Source organism: Podarcis cretensis (genome assembly GCF_951804945.1).
Source record: "Podarcis cretensis genome assembly, chromosome: 4".
Classification (NCBI taxonomy): Eukaryota; Metazoa; Chordata; class Lepidosauria; order Squamata; family Lacertidae; genus Podarcis; species Podarcis cretensis.
The window spans coordinates 11,101,117-11,122,438 of NC_137173.1; the positions used below are offsets into that span (position 1 = coordinate 11,101,117).

The 21,322-nt window shown below is 45.0% G+C and overlaps 1 protein-coding gene across 10 annotated transcripts in view; it reads right to left on the reverse strand.

The window, feature by feature from the left end:
* TENM4 (teneurin transmembrane protein 4) overlaps positions 1-21,322 on the reverse strand; it is a 649,734-nt gene that overhangs the window by 559,066 nt on the left and 69,346 nt on the right. For 9 of the 10 annotated variants that reach the window (XM_079973246.1, XM_079973247.1, XM_079973242.1 and 6 more), the window contains exon 2: positions 16,850-16,944. The exons of the other annotated variant lie outside the window; for it this stretch is intronic. The gene's annotated coding sequence lies outside the window, so the exon portion shown is untranslated. The remainder of the gene's footprint in view (positions 1-16,849; positions 16,945-21,322) is intronic. 10 annotated transcript variants of the gene reach the window in all.

The following is a 21,322-nucleotide window of genomic DNA, read 5'->3' on the forward strand; positions in this document are numbered from 1 at the left end:
CTCTAGTCCCTAATCTCCATTCCCCCCCCCCAGACCAGCACTGAGCACTGCCAGATGGCTACATCCATCCACCACTCTGATTTTCCACAATGTCGCCCACCTATTATCACTCTGGACATGGTGGTAAATTAAAAGAATGTCTAGATCCGACTCCACAATGTTGCTTGGAACCCTGCCACCATAGCCCCAGGTAATCCCACCTCGGTGCACTGGGAGCCATGGGAGGGCACTGTTGCTCAGGACTCTTTCAAAGCGGGTGCCAGCCCTGTCTTTTGAAAACCAATGCATCCTTCAGGCATTGACTTGCCGCCTCCAATTGCAGATGTTACAAGAATCTTGCGTACATTCAAGGAACACAGTTTTGGCAGCTCATGCTAAGTTTCTAATATAAAACTCGGTCCCGACTAACTCTCCCAGACATCTTTTTGAAGCGCGATACTCTCTGACATTCAGGACATCTTTGATGAGCCCATGTTTAATTGCCATTGTTCTGCTGGGGTAATAAATGCATGTCATGAATATTGGGCCTTTAACTTCCTCACTAGATTGTGCCAAGGAATTAATTTTCCCATTTCCAAAACCAGGAGCTACCCTGAGGCAATGGGCGAGGGTGGGGAATAAATTTAAATAACTAAATAAAATTAAAAGAGTAAGCATCGATTCATGAAAACAAGCCGATTCGTGAGCACGGAGCGATATCTGCGGGTCCCCTCCCTCGACGATCATACTCTTTGCTTTCAAATTGCATCTCAGCGTTGTCGTAAACACCAATTCACGAAAATGAAATAATTCCCGAGAAGATAAATAAAAAGATGACAGTTGCATAAACATATGTGCGGGCACCCTCACCCCCTTCAAATGCATATATTTTTTTAACAAGACTGAGCTGTGTAGTGTGTTATGCACTCTGAAGACTGTAAGAGCCCTGGCTGGTTGCTGGTTTTTAACATAATTCGTATTTTGAACTGAGCAAAGGTGAAGAGTTTTGCTCTGCCTGCTGAACCACTCTCACCTGACTCAAGATACAGAGCAAAGGGCTCTTTCGCCCTCTGCTCTCCAGAAGAGGCTTTGCTCCAGTTCCACTTGTACACCCTTGTGCAAATTAACTGAAATAAAGCTTGTTTTCTATGCCACATCGATCAGTCTGTCAAGCACCCACAAAAGAAGGTGTTTTGGGGGTGCTTCAGTTATTATGGTGTCGGAAGCCTGCAGCCAATAGAAGGAATGATGCGCTCGCCACAATATATTGAGGTTCCACGAAAGAGAGTTATTCCAGAACTGGAAAAGAGGTATCCAGACGGTACTGGGATATAGCACAGGACCCAGCCTCCTGTCACACATTGAAAGTGGTGAAGAAATTCATGACGGAGCAGCAAATACAGGTATTTGATTGGCCAGGGAATTCCCCAGACGTAAATCCCATTGAGAATTTGTGGGCTATATGCAAAAGTTGCCTCCGTGCTGTAGACTGTACGACTATGGAGAAGCTCATTCAGGCGCTGATTCAAGTGTGGTGCAGGGATCTGAAAATCAACAGTGACTGATCAAAACTAGTAGACTCCATGCCAAACCGTGTTCAAATGCTGCTTAAAAATAGCAGAGATCATATCCGTTACTAATGTATGTATATGTGAGTTTTGTACATGTATATGTGAGTTTTGTACGAAAAACTACTGTACTAAATTCACGGTTTGTTTCAATTAATTTGCACAAGGGTGTATTATTCAGCGCAACCACTCTGCATAAAGCAGGCTGGGGAATCTCTCATCCGTAGGCCATTCTCCCCAAACCACACCCACCTACCACATCCAACGTCATGCGTGACAGCTGAGATCAGGCAGGTAAAGACATGGCCACCATCCCTTGGAAGTCCATTTCCAAGGAGTTTGTACTGAAACTGGACTTCAGTTGCTTGCACTGCGACCGCACAGGGACTGCGCAGAGTGTTGCTTCTCAGCCCCCATTAGCTGACGGGCACCAAAACACATCGTCCTTGAAATCCATTTGCAAGTCGTTTCAACAAAATATGCTCGCAAAAAAAGGACCTGAAAGGCAGTGTCTCTCAGTGCTAAGTCAGCTGATTCCCCTTCCCTATGACCTGTCATCATGGACAAAGGCTTAAGCTATGCGCAGAGGGCTCTTAAACTCATACATCCCTTCCTTCTGTATGTGGAGGCAGCAGGCCAATAAATATCAGTTATTGGAGAGCAACACATGTGTGTGTGTGTGTGTGTGTGTGTGTGTGTGTAAACAATGGCTGCCCTCAGTCTAGGTTTGTGGATTTCCTGAAAGCCGTTGGCTTGGCATTGCTAGAAAGAGGGTGGATTATACCTAACACAGTCCTTCTTACACTCTCCTGTGTGAATAGCAGCAGAATTATTCTTATTCTTATTAGCAGCAGCAGCGGCAGCAGCAGCAGAAGAAGTAGTAGTTCTTTCATGATAAGGTGTGTTATTTTAGGGGGTGAAACTTAATTACTGCAAATTTCTTCACTGAGGGGTCTGAAAAACATGGTTTTAGGTGGGAGGGTTTCAAATCTGCTATTATTTTTGTGAATGGACAACATTTATCTTGGTAAGTCTACGTTTGATGAAGAAGCACATAAATTAGTTTTGGGAAACCAAAACAATTTAAGTGTCCTTTTGGAAAATGTCAGATAATGCTAACAACAACAACAACAACAACAACAACAAACAAACAAACAAACCTGAAAGTACCTGGCAATCATTTTTAATGATTTCTACGCAGTTTTACACACATTCTGCTTACCAAGCAAAACTAAATTATATTAATCTAACCAAGTATCTTTTGAATTCCCAAGTCATGTTGCAACTTTCAGCACCCCTCATTTTTGGAATCTGAAAGTTGAAAAATCCAACATGCCCTAATCGCCTTTCGAAACGTGCTTGTCAAGGGCATTCCTATGTCAGCTTGGTGACCCTCCAGCTGTGCTGGGTGGAGGCTGATGGCAGCTGTGGTCCAAAATGCCTGGCGGTGAAGGTTCATGAATGTGGAATTCTGCTGTTCACATCTAGGGTGGGCGGAATGGTGTAAAGAACCCTCATCTTGCATGGGAGGAGGTGGTGAAGGTTGCATAATAAGGGATGAATCCTTGAGGCTACAACCTGGATGCATATGAGACGCTTCCAGTGGGCCAAATTCAGCATTCAGGCCAGGGCCGGATTTAGGTTTGATGAGGCCCTAAGCTACTGAAGGTAATGGGGCCCTTTATATGTCCAGCTGTCCTTTGTCAACAACAAATAGTCACTGTTTTTATTTGTGTTGAATATATGCTATATGGTAATTTATGGAACAAATAAGTATCTAAAGCCATTTGCACATGCAGAATGTAGACACCCTATATATAGAAAGGAGCAAACCAGTGATATTTTAGAGAGCAGGCTAGCATTTGGGGGCCCATTACTTACATCCTAGGAGCCTACACAACACAAAACACTGTTGCTGTCTGTAGCTTTTATTCTCTGTGTTTTTTATCTTATGTTTTGGAAATGTACATTTTTTCTTTCCTTTCTTTCCTTGGGATCCCCAAAAGAGTTGGGTCCTAAGCTATAGCTTGTTTAAGGTAAAGGTAAAGGGACCCCTGACCATAAGGTCCAGTCGTGGCCGACTCTGGGGTTGCATCTCGCTTTATAGGCCGAGGGAGCCAGCGTACAGCTTCCGGGTCATGTGGCCAGATTGACTAAGCCGCTTCTGGCAAAACCAGAGCAGCACACGGAAACTCTGTTTACCTTCCCACCGGAGCAGTACCTATTTATCTACTTGCACTTTGATATGCTTTCAAACTGCTAGGTTGGCAGGAGCAGGGACCGAGCAATGGGAGCTCACCCTGTCACGGGGATTTGAACCGCCGACCTTCTGATCAGTAAGTTCTAGGCTCTGTGGTTTAATCCACAGCACCATCCGCGTCCCCTAATAGCTTGTTTAGCTTATATGTAAATCCGGCACTGATTGAGGCCTATGGTCAACTTTCCAACTACATCCTCCAAAAGAGAGCACTTTCTTAAAACAAAAACATTGCCCGTAAGTATCACAATTGCATCCATCAAGGAGAGGACATGAGGATGAGCGGCAACATAATTGCAATGGTCAGCAGATCTGAGAAATGTTCAACTTCATAAAATTACCTTGATTGTTTAGAAGGTTGGAGGTGACTTTCCTCTTAACAAGTTATGCTTCTCCGATGGGGATGTCATAGGCATGGGGCGGGGGTTGGAGGCTTGTTAAACAAGCCAGATTTTCAAGGACCCGTTTCTTGTATAATACCCTCCATTAAGTTTACTGATTCGAGCAAACTCACTTTATGTTTCGTTACAGAGGAAACTATCGGTTTTATGTTTGCTTAACAAAAGGGAACTTCTCATAACGACCCGTAATTGAAAATGCGCCATCCCTTCTTAACCCCTTGACATAGTTTTATGGGTATTCTACTTTTAAAACTCAACTTTTAAAAGTAGGAATTACTTTCATCCATCCCCCAGCCTCTCCTCCTCCAGAACGATTAAACGGTTTGGAAAACGGCTTTCTGATCCAGTGGGCCTAGAATAAAGGCACCATAATAGAAATCATGACTTAACTTTTTAAACATATACAGTGGTACCTCCACTTGCGCTCACCTCCAGTTACATATCCTTTGGGATACGTACGCAGCAAACCCAGAAGTATTTTTCTGGGTTTCGACGCGCGCGCATGCGCAGAAGTGGCACCTCCAGTTGTGGAAACCTCAGGATCCGACCAGAGTTCTGGAATGGATCCTGTCCACAACCGGAGGTACAACTGTGTGTTCGCATGTGTGTATGTATATGTGTGTGTGTGTGTGTGTGTGTATACAGTGGTACCTCGGGTTAAGTACTTAATTCGTTCCGGAGGTCCGTTCTTAACCTGAAACTGTTCTTAACCTGAAGACCACTTTAGCTAATGGGGCCTCCTGCTGCCGCCGCGCCGTCAGAACACAATTACTGTTCTCCTCCTGAAGCAAAGTTCTTAACCCAAGGTACTATTTCTGGGTTAGCAGAGTCTGTAACCTTTGCTTGGAGCTGGCTCATTCCTGACAACATGTTGGGGAGGGGTGGAGCCAGAAGCAAAAGTAGGCAGGGCAATGGCTGTGGGTCTCACATTTCTACAATAAGGTAGTTTCTACACACATGGGCACCCTTCTCTCTGTGCTCTGTCCATGCAAGCCAGAGGCGCTATCTGAGTTTCATGACATAGTCAACATATTATGTTGTGAGCTGCCCTGTGATTTTTGAATGAAGGGTGGCATACAAATTTAATAAATTTAATAAATAATAGGAAAAGTAGATCAAACCTATCCATTCTGAAGGGAATCAGCCCTGAGTGCTCACAGATCCTGAAGCTGAGGCTCCAATGCTTTGGCCACCTCATGAGAAGAGAAGACTCCCTGGAAAAGACTCTGATGTTGGGAAAGATGGAGGCACAAGGAGAAGGGGACGACAGAGGACGAGATGGTTGGACAATGTTCTCGAAGCTAGAAACATGAGTTTGACCAAACTGCAGGAGGCCTGGCGTGTTCTGGTCCATGGGGTCATGAAGAGTCAGACACGACTAAACAATTAAACAACAACAATAATATTTTAGCCAGGCATAATCAGCCAAGGAGAGCTGGTGAAGGATGTGGCTGAGGAATCAGAATTGGAAGGGATTCTGGGGGTCATCTCGTCCAACCCCCTGCAAGTGAGGGTGCAGTCTGTGGAAAGTCCCGAGGGCCTGATAAAGGAGCCCGGGGGCCACATTTGGTTCCTGAGCACAAGCTTATCATCCTTCACTCCTCTTTCTGTCTCTTTATGCTTCCCTCTTTTTCTTCCTTGCCATTCACATGAAATCCTCCAAGGCTTCCTCTTTGTCAGAGGAAGGAAGCTTGTAACAAACAACAACACTGAAGAACAGATTTCAACACAGCCCTGCTTGTGACACAGTTCGCAGCTTGAAAAACATACCAGCTGAAAAAAATGTGTGTTTTGTGATGCAACGTCTTTAGAAATGCATATTTTAGGGAGCAAATATGTTCAAGATACAAATTTAAATATGCATTTTCATACGTGTGTGTGTGTGTGAGAGAGAGATTACTGTGGAAACAAAACAGAACAGGCAAGCAAGACAGATCAGAAAAAGACAGATGCATCCCTTGGCGGTGATAGCTAGATATGGGGTTCATCACTGTCCCCTGAACTGTATAAACACAGAGACAGTCTCTGCTGAAAGGCTGAGTGGTGATTACCATAAGACCGTCAAGTGCATCTTGACAATATAACCAGAATAGTAAATATTTAATACGATGCAGCTCGTGAACAGCAAAGCAAAATTAAATGAAAAGTCAAATAAAATGAGCTTGGAAACACAATAAAGTTACTTATTCAGTGCCTGGAAAAGGCTTTGTGTGAGTTCTCCCAACCCCTCCAGAGGTACCAGCGATTTGTATCTTGGCTGTTTCCCCATGGGCACTGTGGGCATGCTGGTGACAAGAGGGCTAACATGGTCATTCTCCTGCACCTGACAGAATTGTGTGAGAGAGAGATGGAGAGACAGAGGGAATGAGCCTGTTGGTTCCACCTTCCCTCTGCACAGCTCTCCGCCTCCATTCCAACAGTCCTCTACATATTGGGGGCTGATCTTCTACAATAGCAGGGCCTCTTCTCCTCCAGCTGGATCCCTACATTGTGGGAAAACCACACACAGGTGTTTATACTGAATGAGACCACTGGTCCATCAGAGGTCACTTTTGTCTACCCTGGCCAGTATTGGCTTTCCAGGGGTTCAGAATGGGAACTCCTTCAGTCCAGCTGGAGATGCCCAGAACTGAATCTGGGACCTTTGACCTGCAAAGCAGATACTCTACTACTGGGTTATGGCCCTTCTTCAAGTGATGGAAGTGATGCTATCAACCGTCTGACCTGGAATGCCTGCTTCATGTATGTTCTCGAGGAAAAGGCTCAGGACCACAATACCTCAAGGACCGCTTCTTTCCATATGAACCTACCGGACCCTGAGATCATCTTCTGAGGTCCTTCTTTGTGTGTCTCCTCCTCGAGAGGTCAGGAGGGTGGCAACATGAGAATGGGGCCTTCTCTGCAGTGGCTCCCCGTCTGTGGAATGCTCTTCCCAGGGAAGTTTGCCTGGCGCCTTCACTACACACCTTTAGGCGCCAGGCAAAAACATTACTTTTCAACCAGGTCTTTGCCTGACTTGATCTATATCCTATACCCTTTTTAAAAAATGCTGGCTCTTTGGGGGTTTTTCATTGGGTTGTTGGTTTTGTTTTGATTTTATGTATTTGATATTTTATGTGAACCACCCTGAGACCTTCGGGTATAGGGTGGTATAGAAATTAAAGAAATAATAGGTAAAGGTAAAGGGACACCTGACCATTAGGTCCAGTCGTGACCGACTTTGGGGTTGCGGCGCTCATTTCGCTTTATTGGCCGAGGGAGCTGGCGTTTGTCTGCAGACAGCTTCCGGGTCATGTGGCCAGCATGACTAAGCCACTTCTGGCGAACCAGAGCAGCGCACGGAAACGCCGTTTACCTTCCCGCCGGAGTGGTACCTATTTATCTACTTGCACTTTGACGTGCTTTCGAAATGCTAGGTTGGCAGAAGCTGAGACCGAGCAACGGGAGCTCACCCCGCCGCAGGGATTTGAACCACCGACCTTCTGATTGGCAAGTCCTAGGCTCTGTCCCAAAGAAATAATAAATATAAATAAATAAAAACAGAAGTGCCATTTGAAAATCGAGTGCACCCATTACACTGACCGACAGAACTCAGGAGCAAAGGAAAACCCAGGCATTGTTATCAAAAGGAGCCACGTGAATTCAAAACATTAGTGTGTTCTTGGAAATGCCAGCATACATCGCCCCTCATTTTAATTAAAACTTAAATTAATTTTAATTAAAAAATCAATCTTTGTAATGAGAGCAAATATCACCTAACACTCTATTTTCAGTTTTTGCTACCCTGCAGCTATCTTGATTATGGGAACGAAAGGAATGCTTTTCAACAAGTCTAGCCAATTCTCTCCCCCTCTACCCTCCTCTCAAGTTTTGTTTTCCAGTTTGCTCACAACACCGAACAATTTACAGGTTGCATGCAGTTAAAGGCAGGGACGTTCCTAACGGTCTTTGGTTGTGTGTGTATATTTGACTCTGGAAAAGTTAGCAATGCAAGTTGATAAGAGTCAATGCACATTAAACATCTTCCCATTCACACTGGGTCCCGATTGGAATAAATTTATGGTATATATTGAAGGAAACTATAGAAATTTAAAAACTACAGCAGGTCTGATATAAACCTTACGATGCGCAAACCATCAATAATTATTAGCTGCAGAAAAAAGAAATTTTTTTTTTATCAAGAAGCCCAAAATCGGGAGGGAAGTAGGTCAATAGGTGTGTAGAGGAAAGATCTAAATATCTAAAGATATAAAGGTTCAAGGAATAAGACAAAGAACTGTAACCGAAATTGATGTTATTTTTGTGTTATGTATGGATATTTTTTCTTTTTTTCTGAAACTGTTGTTTTGTCTTTTCTTTTGGTTTTCTGGTGATTTAACTGAAACTCAATAAAAAAATAAAAAAAATAAACATCTTCCCATTCACACTGGGTCCCAATCATGCAGTGATTCCCATGTGTGCAGTGGGAGTTTCCTCTCCCTGTGCCCTCCCCAAACCCCTAAAACAGATTTAGGAGATTGTTCCATTGCACAGCCAGAAATACTTCCATGGACAGAACACTCTCATAGTATTACTTTGGATACAAGCCACTGGCTACAGGGGATTCCACAGACTCCAGGAAGCACATTGCTACTAGCAAACAACAATGTGAACTGGCACCCCAGTCCTGGAAGCAATAAATATACACATGGAGGAAGCTTTCATGAACTGATGACCTTATTGGATTTTGAATAGGTCAGGCTTCCTCAAACTCAGCCCTCCAGATGTTTTTGGCCTACAACTCCCATGATCCCTAGCTAGCAGGACCAGTGGTCAGGGATGATGGGAACTGTAGTCTCAAAACATCTGGAGAGCCGAGTTGAGGAAGCCTGGAATAGGTGCTCACCTGGATGCAAGACACCTGACTACAGAATCTTAGAGTTGGAAGGAAATCACGGATAATCTAGCCAACCTCCTGCAGTGAAGGAATCTCAGCTACAGCATCTATGACAGATGGCCATCCAACCTCTGCTTAAAACCCCTCAAGGAAGGGGTTGAAGGAAGGGGAGTCCCTCTTGTGGGAGTCTGTTCCACTGCCGAACAGATCTTACCGTCAGAAAGTTTTCCTGAATGTTTAGTCAGAATCTCCTTTCTTGAGCCATTGGTTTGAGTCCTATCTTCCACAGCAGGAGAAAACAAGCATCTTCCCTTCTCCATATGACAGCCCTTCAGATATTTGAAGATGGCTATCATATCTTGTCTCAGTCTCTTCTTATCCAGTGTAAACATACCCAATTGCCTCAACCATTCCTCATCAGGCTTGGTTTCCAGACCCTCAATCATCTTGGTTGCCCTCCTCTACACATGTTCCAGCTTGTCAACATCCTTCTTAAACTGTGGTGCCCAGAACTGGACACCGTATTCCACGTGTGGTCTGACCAAGGCAGGATAGAGTGGGACTATTATTTTCCTTGATCTGGACACTAGACGTCTGTTGATGCAGCCTAAAACAGTGTTACCTTTTTTTTGCTGCTGCTGCATCACACTGTTGACTCACGTTACGTTTGTGGTCCACCAAGACCCCTAGATGTGGCCCCAATTGACACTAAATACTGTAAACATGTATTGTTACATGTTGCATATAAGCTGCTATTAGAATCACTGGAATGAAAAGCTGGATATAAATCTTCAGAATAACAAGCAAATAAATTTCTGCTTGTTTGTCTGGAGACGATTCTTTCCCAGTTTAGTGTCCCCTGCAAATTTGATCAGCATCCCCTCATTACCTTCAACCAAGTCATTTATAAAGGCACTGAACAACAACCATCTCAACTCAGGATCTCCCTGTTTTCAAGACCAACAACACAACTTCCCAATATCACATCATGGAACAACAACACATGAATATAATGGTACCTCGGGTTATGTACGCTTCAGGTTACATACACTTCAGGTTACAGAGTCCGCTAACCCAGAAATAGTACCTCGGGTTAAGAACTTTGCTTCAGGATGAGAACAGAAATCATGCTCCGGTGGCACAGCAGCAGCGGGAGGCTCCATTAGCTAAAGTGGTGCTTCAGGTTAAGAACAGTTTGAGGTTAAGAACGGACCTCCAGAACGAATTAAGTACTTAACCCGAAGTACCACTGTATATGAAGCTGCCTCATTGCAGTAGCCAGTACTGTAAGTCCACTTCATCCAGTATCTTTTGTTTCAAGTAACAGTGGTATCTAGGCAGGCATCTCTTTCCCAGTGCTGCTCCCTGTGGGCTTTAAAATTGGAGATGCCAACGACTGGGCATGCAAAGCATGAGGTCTGTAGCTGAGACATGTCACAGGAAATTTGTACTGTAATTATTTCACAAGGTAAAAGGGACGCGGGTGGCACCATGGGTTAAACCACAGAGCCTAGGACTTGCGAATCAGAAGGTCGGCGGTTTGAATCCTCGTGATGGGGTGAGCTCCCGTTGCTTGGTCCCTGCTCCTGCCAACCTAGCAGTTCGAAAGCACATCAAAGTGCAAGTAGATAAATAGGTACCACTGTGGCGGGAAGGTAAACGGTGTTTCTGTGCGCTGCTCTGGTTTGCCAGAAGGGCTTAGTCATGCTGGCCACATGACCCAGAAGCTGTACGCTGGCTCCCTCAGCCAATAAAGCGAGATGAGCGCCGCAACCCCAGTCACGACTGGAACCTAATGGTCAGGGGTCCCTTTACCTTTACCTTATTTCACAAGGTGGGCATAAATGATAAAGAAACACTTTCTGAAAACGCAGGTGCCATACGTGACTCAGGTTACTATCCTGCACATGCTCTCCACCAATCATAGTCAGGCTTTGCTTCCAACCACCCCACCATCGCCAGCCAGCTTAGCCAACAGCCAAGGATGATGGGAGATGTACTTTAACATCACATGGCGACTCGAGGTTGAAAAAACAGTGCTATGAGGACTTGATATTAACCACCACGTATGGACTAGCACACAGTGTGCTGAACAAAAGATAACAACCAGCCTGTTTATTAGCTGCTGTCTGCTCTGCTGCCAAAAGAGGATTCCTTCTTAGACAAGGATCTAATGATCAGCCTCCACTCTCATCTCCGGAGGTCCTTCTTTTCTTCCTTTTTTCCTCCCACAATGGGAGTCGTTTTCATCGACCTGCCAAAACGTGCCAGAGTTCTGCCCCCTCTTTTTCAGCTTCCTCTTCTCACCCCGTATGAGCAATGGTCTCTTCGGTGGTTGGTGAGGCAGGGACCTCCCATTTGTGAAGGTTTTCGACTGCTTGCCAGCTGCTATGCGTGTGTTCCAATTAATGCTCTCACCCTTCAGAGCTAGCTTGTTTACTTCCGTGCTCCCAATGTGTGGGCTTGGGGGTCAAAACCGTGCTCCCTCCCATATGTCAGGAGATAAACGCAGGAACACTGCAAGAACCCACAGTCCTTGTCATCGTAGCATCTCCAGTTCATTCCAGGACAGGATATGAGGAAATCAAAACGGGCAAGGATTATGTACAACACATTAAGACATCGAGGAGCAATGGTAAATGTTGAGGCTGTCTTGGAGCTTGTGCAATTTCGAGTCATTCCATACACACCTGCCTTTACTTTTGGAGATCTGGGGAGGATGTCATAGTAAGGTAAAAGGTAAAGGACCCCTGGATGGCTAAGTCCAGTCAAAGGCGACTATGGGGTTGCTGCACTCATCTCGCTTTCAGGCCGAGGGAGCCAGTGTTTGTCTACAGACAGCTTTCCGGGTCATGTGGCCAGCAGGACCAAACTGCTTCTGGTGCACGGAGGACCGTGACAAGTGCCAGAGTGCACGGAAACGCTGTTTAGCTTCCCACTGCAGTGGTACCTATTTATCTACTTGCACTGGTGTGCTTTCGAACTACTAGGTTGGCAGGAGCAGGGACAGAGCAGTGGGAGCTCACTCTATCACGGGGATTCGAACCACCAACCTTCCAATCAGAAAACCCAGGAGGCTCAGTGGTTTAGACCACAGCGCCACCCACGTGGTATTAACAATGGTTAAAAGATCAGAAATTCTCTGTGGAGAATTTCCTCTCCCATGTAATCGCCTCCAGCTAACCTCTAACATGGTTGAGTATTACAGCTGGGCAATATATTGATATATCGTTCAAAACCGGTTTGAAGTCCATATTGTGATATCGGTTTCATAATTTTTGACCTGGCAATACATCGCAAATCCTGGTGTGTGTGAGAGAGAGTGCTATGCAAAAATCACAATGTGGGGAAAACTGTGAAGGCACCCAACATAGCTCCTTTTGATATATAGTGGTACCTCAGGTTACATACGCTTCAGGTTACAGACGCTTCAGGTTACAGACTCCACTTATTCAGAAATAGTACCTCGGGTTAAGAACTTTGCTTCAGGATGAGAACAGAAATCTCTGCTCTGGTGGTGCAGTGGCAGCAGGAGGCCCCATTAGCTAAAGTGGTGCTTCAGGTTAAGAACAGTTTCAGGTTAAGAACAGACCTCCGGAATGAATTAAGTACTTAATCCGAGGTACCACTGTATCAGTATATCACAATGTTTAGTTGGTGATATATCACAATGTTGAGAACCAGATATCACCCAACCCTACTGAGTATCACAGCACCTGATAGCTCAGTTCGTAGAGCATGAGACACTTAATCTGAAGGCTGTGGGTTCACGCCCCATGTTGGGCAAAAGATTCCCTTCCAACTCTACCATTTTATTATCTATGATCAGCACTACAGACCGGCGGGGAGAGGCAGAATTCAACTCATTTCGCATTTAGCGGTGAACCTAACCTAATTTGCACTTTCTGAAACAATGCACAAACTGAAACACAGCCAACATTTGAAATTTGTGCTCCTCCGGATCTTGCAGTAAATTTCTCAAGCCAAGCAGTGTGTACGGGAATGCGTAGACTAGATTGAAGAGTGCACCAAAAAGCACATAATTGTTAAAATGACATGCATTGTATTAGGAAAATATGCTTTGCAAAAAAAAGTGTATTTGTTTGCTTCTTAAAATATATACACTGCCTGACTGCAGGGGGGGGGGGGAACCACCTCAAAGCAGTTTACAAATTAACCAAAGTTGCATTTTAAAACACTGGTGAAATTTCTTGATGATTTCAAAACATATATAATCACAAACTGATGTGGAAAGTAGAGAACTGAGCTTAAGATTGGAAGGAGAAACTGAGAAAAACCAGAAGTGACAGATTCACCCATCTCTAATCAGCATCGATGTTGGGTGTTTAATTTTGTGTTAGATATTACTTTCCTAAAAACCATTTACTAGCCTCTCTCCTGACACTATTGCAACTGTGGGGTCGCCAACTTTAATTGGGTTAATGCTAACCCAATTCCCTCTGAAGCAGAGTCGCCTAATCCATTTCAGACTTTTATTTATTTATTGACTTAGCATATCTCACCCTTCTGGTATAAATAAACCACTCAAGGCAGTTTACAACACATAAAAATTCTAATTCCATGAAAACAGTGGCAATAAAGGGGACCGGGCCAGCAGCTTAAAAACCATAAAAAATATTGTATGTGTACCCCACAAAATAAAAGCCTGACAGAATAAAAAGATACTGAACCACTGGGCAGAAATTCTAATTTGTTTGGATTTTAATGAGAAACTACCTAATTCACACTTCCTGAAGCAAGATGCAAACTGAAGAACAGCCACGCTTCAAAATTTCCCCCTTCTCTGGATTTTGCAGTGCAGGTCTCCAACCAAGACAATATTTACAAAAATCCTTCTGTCAGGAACAAAGGCATCTACTATGCATGCTTTAGTGAAAATGAAATGCAAAATATTAGGGGAACATGAGTGCAAAAATGTTAATGTTAGAACTGCATTCAAAAAATGTGCTTATTAGGACACATGAATGTGAAAATGCTGACAGACCTTCATGATTAATACGTCCCACAATGCCTATCAAAATTATACCTCAATGCAGGCTTCAAGGAAGGAAACCATGGCACAAAATAAACACTCAAGCCCTTCAAGATCCTATTAAGTCAGATTGCTTCCAAACGACTCTTAAGGACTGTCTGCTTTCGGAGTTCGCTGATAACATTGAGGAATCCTGGACCAAGCTAAAGACATGCATTAATGCAGCCTGTGAACAAACTATTGGATACCAAACCAAGAAACAGCAGGACCAGTTTGATGAAAATTATAGTGAGATTGAACACACCATTGACAAGAAAAGGAATGCTTTTTGGATCTGGCAAAAAGATAGAAACTAAGAAAAAACCCTATGCCAACACTAAGGCACAGAGTTTCTTTAAAGCCACAAAGACCATCTATGGACCAATAATTCATGAAATATGTCCCCTATGCTCAACAGACGGTCCCACACTTCTAAAAGATAAAGAAACTATTGCATTGCACTGGGACATTACCAGCATCTCCTTAACCACAACTCCCCCGTAGCTGCTGAGGTCCTCTCACAAATTCTACAAAAACAAATTAGAAATGAGCTAGCAGCAGGAGAGTTGTGTACAGCTATTAACTAAATGAAAAACAACAAAGCCAGCAGACCTGATGGGATACCTGCCAAAACCTTCAAAGTGGGCAGAATTGAACTACCCAGAAAAATTTGTGAGTATCCTTCAGCTCCTCAATGATAATATGACAGCAACAATCACAGATAACAATGGCTCTTAAAGTGAACCATTCGCAGTGGGATCAGGTGTTAAACAGGGTTGCGTTATGCCCCAACTCCATTCATTATTTTCATTTCCCTGATCCTATACATTGTTGAAAGGAAGGAAACTCTCCACTGGGGTAGAAACCATATATCCAAGAGATGGAAAGGTCTTTAAATTGAGAAGGCTGAAAGCAAAGAATAAGGTTACCATAACTTCTGTCATAGAGCTTCAGTATGCTGATGACAACGTAGTGTGTACACACTCAGAGGATGACCTCCAAACCATCCTAAATAGCTTTGCAGAAGCTTACAAAAAGCTTGGCCTATTGCTCAACATCGAAAAAACCAAAGTGCTGCACCAACAAGCACAAAAAAAACCCCTTTGCAGTGCCACAAATCCAACTTAACATTGGAATGTGTTGATCACTTCTCCTATCTGGGCAGCTATCTTTCCACAAGGGCCAACATTGATGATGAAATCCAGTATTGCCTAAGCTCTGTCAGTGCAGCTTTCTCCCGCTTGAAGTGCATAGTGTTTGAGGACTGGGACATTCTCAGGGAAACCAAAATGCCTGTTTACAAAGCTATTGTATTACCAACCTTACTGTATGCTTGTACCACTTATAAACGGCATCTACAACTCCTCGAAAGATTCCATTAAAAAAAATGCATATCATTTGGGAATACAGGTGAACTAATGCCAGTGTACCGGAAGAAGCAAAGATGACAAGCAATGGTTCTTCAACATCAACTTCGATGAACTGGTCATGTTGTTTGAATGCCGGATTATTGTCTTCCAAAGCAACTATATTCTGAACTTAATAATGGAAAGCGTAATACTGGTGGTCAACAAAAGAGGTTTAAAGACTCTCTCAAGGCAAATGTAAAAAAAAAGGAGTATAAACACCAACAACTGGGAAACACTGGCCTGCGAGCGCTTCAATTGAAGAACAGACTTTACCAAAGTTGTCATGGGCTTTGAAGATGCTCGAACTCAAGACGCAAGGGAGAAATGCGCTAAGAGGAAGGCACGCTTGGGAAGCCCTCACCATGATCAACTCCCACCCAGAAACCTATGTCCCCACTGTGGAAGGGCGTGTGGATCTAGAACTGGCCTCCACAGTCACTTACGTACTCACTGCTAAGACCGTGTTCATGGAAGACCATCTTACTCGGCTAAGAGTGATCGTCAAAGAAGAAAGGTTACACTTCATGCTTCCAGTTACAGATAGGTAGCCGTGTTGGTCTGCCATAGTCAAAACAAAATAAAAAAATTCCTTCCAGTAGCACCTTAAGGACCAACTAAGTTAGTTCTTGGTATGAGCGTTCGTGTGCATGCACACTGAGATACCTACATGCTTCAGATACCTACATGCTTCAGATACCTACATGCTTGCGATGTATGAGACTCTTTATCTCAGGGTCCTGCACTGCAGACTCCTGCTTTGCAGGGGGTTGGACTAGATAACCCTCAGGATCCCAACTCTATGAGTTGAGGATTCTAGGATTCCAGGGTAGCAATGAGGGGATGAGATAGGAAGCAGGCAAGGTGCGCAGGAAACAGCAAACAATGCTCAGGATCAACAGTGCATGCTGGGTAGACAATGCACTGGGATCTCTTAGGGCCTAGAATACAAGCACTTCGTTATTTTTTTAGTTATTGTCCCCCTCACCCCCATGTTTTTAACTGTTTCACCTTGAGTCCCTGTCAGAGAAAAAGACAGGGTATAAAGAAATATGTGATAATATCCAGCCACATGGAATACGTAGTTAGCACATGCTCAACAGTTCACAGTGCTGCGTGTCTGCAGTCAAATCAATGTGTTATTGCAACCCTGGGTTTATCTGGGTTCTCTGGTGTGGAGGATTAAGGGGGATGGATTTAAGGTTATCAATGGCTATAGAGAGAGGCAGGAACACTTCTGCACATTTCCATTGCCATCCCCATCAGTTGTCTCACGGCACAACCCTACTCAGAGATAAGTCCCCTCTGAGCTCATCTGAGGCTTACTTACAGGTTTAAGTGGATATAGGACGGCAGCTTTTGTGAGTCACCACGTAGCCAACGCTGTGAGTCATCGCATGGTTATGTAGCACCCGTGACATCGCCCTAAACCAGAGAAGACAAGCAGCTGTGAGTAAGGACTGTGTTGCAGGCTCCAGGCCTTGGAGAAGGGAACTGCTTTGCCAGGGAATGAGACTGCAGACTTCTTGAGGACTATATGTTCGTCTGGGCCTCAGAGTCTTGCTTGGTTGCAGCAAAGACCAGGGAAGGGAAAAAGTAGACAAATGCCACACTCTCTCTATGGCCCTTGGGACATTTCCCGCACCATGCCCTTTCCCAGGCCACGCACCCCTCCCCAGGTTGTGCCCCTCAATGGCCCTGAACTGCTTCCTCCTCAAACACTTTTGTGTGGGTACAATGCATCCCTGAACTGTGATAACGCCTTTTGCCCAGCAGGAATAAAGATGGAGGCAGAGGGCCTTCTTGGTGGTGGCGCCCTCCGTGTGGAAAGCCCTCCCATCAGAAGCCAAGGAGATAAAGAACCACACAACTTTTAGAAGATATCTGAAGGCAGCCTTGTATTGGGAAGTTTTTAATGCTTGATGTTTTATTATGGTTTCATATGTGTTTTATATATGCTTCCATTATTATTATTATTATTGTTGTTGTTGTTGTTATTGTTCTGAATGGAGAGCTGTATCTCTATAAATAATTTTTATTTTTAAGTTGTAACACTTTTACTGACATACAAATCAAATAATTTCCCAATAAACATACAGTCGTACCTTAGAAGTCAAACGGAATTCGTTCCAGAAGTCCGTTTGACTTCCGAAATGTTTGAAATAATAATAATAAATAATAAATTCTATTTATACCCTGCCCACCCCAACCAAGACTGGGCTCAGGGCAGCTAGCAACCAATAATAAAAACAAGTTGATTAAAATACAATTTAAAAAACAAGATTAAAATACAGCATTAAAACATTAGGATGCAGCCTCTTCACAGGAGGAGAAAGGAAAAAGAAAGAGGGGGAGGGAATCAAACTGATTCTAAGCCAAAGGCCAGGTGGAACAACTCTGTCTTACAGGCCCTGTGGAAAGAAATCAGATCCTGCAGGGCCCTGGTCTCATGAGGCAGAGCGTTCCACCAGGCCGGAGCCAGTGCTAAAAAGGCCCTGGCTCTGGTTGAGGCTAATCTGACTTCCTTAGGGCCTGGGACCTCTAGGGTGTTGCTATTTATGGACCTTAAGGTTCTCCGTGGGGCATACCAGGAGAGGCGGTCCCATACGTAGGAGGGTGCTAGGCCATGAAGGGCTTTAAAGGTCAAAACCAGCACCTTAAATCTGACCCTGTACTCCACCGGGAGCCAGTGTAGCTTGAAAAGCACTGGGTGAATATGCTCCCATGGCAGGGACCCCGTGAGGAGCCTCGCTGCAGCATTCTGCACCCGCTGGAGTTTCTGGGACAGCTTCAAGGGCAGCCCCGCGTAGAGCGAATTACAGTAGTCAAGCCTGGAGGTGACTGTCACATGGATCACTGTGGCCAGGTCGGGGCGGGAAAGGTAAGGGACCAGCTGCTTGATGCGGCGAAGGTGGAAAAATGTCGCCTTGGCTGTTGCTGTAACTTGCGCCTCCATGGAAAGGGAGGCATCAAGGATTACACCCAAACTCTTAACGGAAGGCAATGGCACTAATTGGGCCCCCGCAAGAGAAGGGAGTTGGTCCCTCATCCCCATGCCATGCTTTGATATTCCCTAACCAAGGGTTTTCACTGCATCCATCTCAAGGGCAGTTTTGTGTCTAAAATACCAGTTGCAAGAAACTGCATTCAGTTCCTGCTTGTAGACTTGCCATGGGCACCTGGTTAGCCACTGTGAGAACAGGACACTGGGCTAGACAGGTCAATAGCCTGATCTACCAGGGCTCTTCATCACACACTTCAAAGAGTGTTGCAACTCGAGATAATCTTCTCCAGGCCCACACTCTCCCTGCATTGCTGGGCTCCAACTCCCATTGTCCCTGACCATTGGGCATGCTAGCCAGGGCTGCTGGCAGATGAGGTCCATTCAGGGAGCAGCCCCTGGCTAAGGAAGGCTACTTCAAAATTGCTGTAAGACGGGGAAATGCCGCAAATTTTCAACCCACCTCCCAGTAGGCGATACAAAACAAACAAACTAACGATCATCTCCTGGCTTTAATATTAATGAGGCGCTGCTGGTTGTTTCAGGTCTGCAACGTGGCTTTTGTGCTGGAGGCGGCTGCAACAACACGCCTGTTTCCGAACCAGAGATGATAAAATAAAAAAGGTCTTTCCCGTTTGGATTGAAGGGTGTGTAAACAACCTTTGAACCAAATCTCCGGCTGTGAGAAATTGCATGTTGCTTTGCCCCATTTTTTAAAAAAATAAAAATAAATAAGTTGTGATGCCCGACCCGCCACTGCAAGTGCTTCTGCTCTGGGTTTAAAGAGCTAGCTAATCAGGCAAATCCCCCGTTTTAAAAAACAGAAAACAAAACGCTGCTGTCATCTGATCATAGGGAAAAGGTTGCCTAGCATTTCCCTTCCCCTCTATTTGAATATTGCCATTTGCTTCCCTTAATTGGAAGCACAGGAACAAACTGCAGCATGTCTGCAAGGCAGTGCTGACAAGTTTGCTTGGACCACAGCTTTGCTCTCATCTACCCGCCCCAAAACCATAAAGAAGGCTGATCGCCGAAGAATGGATGCTTTTGAATTATGGTGCTGGAGGAGACTCTTGAGAGTCCCATGGACTGCAAGAAGATCAAACCTCTCCATTCTGAAGGAAATCAGCCCTGAGTGCTCACTGGAAGGACAGATCCTGAAGCTGAGGCTTTGGCCACCTCATGAGAAAAGAAGACTCCCTGGAAAAGACCCTGATGCTGGGAATGATGGAGGGCACAAGGAGAAGGGGACGACAGAGGACGAGATGGTTGGACAGTGTTCTTGAAGCTACCAGCATGAGTTTGACCAAACTGCGGGAGGCAGCGGAAGACAGGAGTGCCTGGCGTGCTCTGGTCCATGGGGGCACGAAGAGTCGGACATGACTAAACGACTAAACAAAAACAACAACACCCACCCCCAAAACGCCAAGAACTATATGGGCGACTTCAGAAGCAACACCAGGAAAGGAAATGACCACCAGCAGAATCCAGTGATCTTGCATGATTGTACTGCTTGCGCAAAATCCCTACTTCTGCATGCATTTTTTGGCTGGTTCCTGGAAGCAGTCCTACAGCCGATTTACCCCATGTAACACAATTTAAACCTACAAAAATGGAAATCAAAGGCATCTTCCTATTTTTTGTAACATCCTTTGGCGCGGGAGACCAACTCTCCCTACAAATGTGGCACTTATTACAGAGGGAACGAAGGTGACAAACTTAATTGCTAGGCTGTGCTACACAGAAATCAGGCTTCGATTTGTTCAATTTGAGAGAGGAAATTGTTGCACTTGCTTGACTGTGCCACTTCTTCAGCTCTGCGAACTCAAATTGAAACCCGAGTTGTTCCCTTAGTTAGTTAACTGATATTGGACCAGTATTCCTTGATTTGGATGCAAGGGGTATCTCTGGTTTGGAATGAGTCAGGGTCTCTGGGTCCAAGGGAAGAGCAGGGAGTGAGTTCTCCTAACACTCAAACCTGGTTTTGAAGCTAGGAATGTAATTTGGGGACACAATACAGTTGTATGCCATAATGCATGGGATAGAGAAAGCGGGTAAATCTTTTCTCCCCCTGTTTTACTACCAGAACTTCGGGCCATCCAATGTAGCTAAATGTTGAACATGTAAAAGACAGGCCCTCTACAACCAGTGCATAAAGGTAAAGGTAAAGGGACCCCTGAACGTTAGGTCCAGTCATGAATGACTCTGGAGTTGCGGCGCTAATCTCACTTTAGTGGCCGAGGGAGCCGGCGTACAGCTTCCGGGTCATGTGGCCAGCATGACTAAGCCGCTTCTGACGAACCAGAGCAGTGCACGGAAATGCTGTTTACCTTTCCGCCGGAGCGGTACCTACTTATCTACTTGTACTTTGATGTGCTTTTGAACTGCTGGGTTTGGGAGGAGCAGGGACCGAGCAACGGGAGCTCACCCCGTCACGGGGATTCGAACCGCCACCCTTCTGATCAACAAGCCCTAGGCTCAGTGGTTTAGACCACAGTGCCACCCTCATAAATTACTGAATTAGCTCCCGCAAGGGACAGCAGATGGGCATCAACTTGGATGGCTTCCAAAGGGGATTAGGCAAATTCATGGAGGGCAAAGGCTAACAATGACTACTGGCCGTTATGGCAATGCTCCGCCTATCTTCTCAAACTCATTGTTGGGAATGACAAGGGGCAGAGCGCGGTCACATTCAGATTCATCTTGTGGGCTTTCTGTAGGCACTCAGTTGTCCACTGTGAGGACAGGATGTTGGCCCAGAGGGACCACTGGCCTGATCCAGCAGCAGCCCAAATGGGCCAC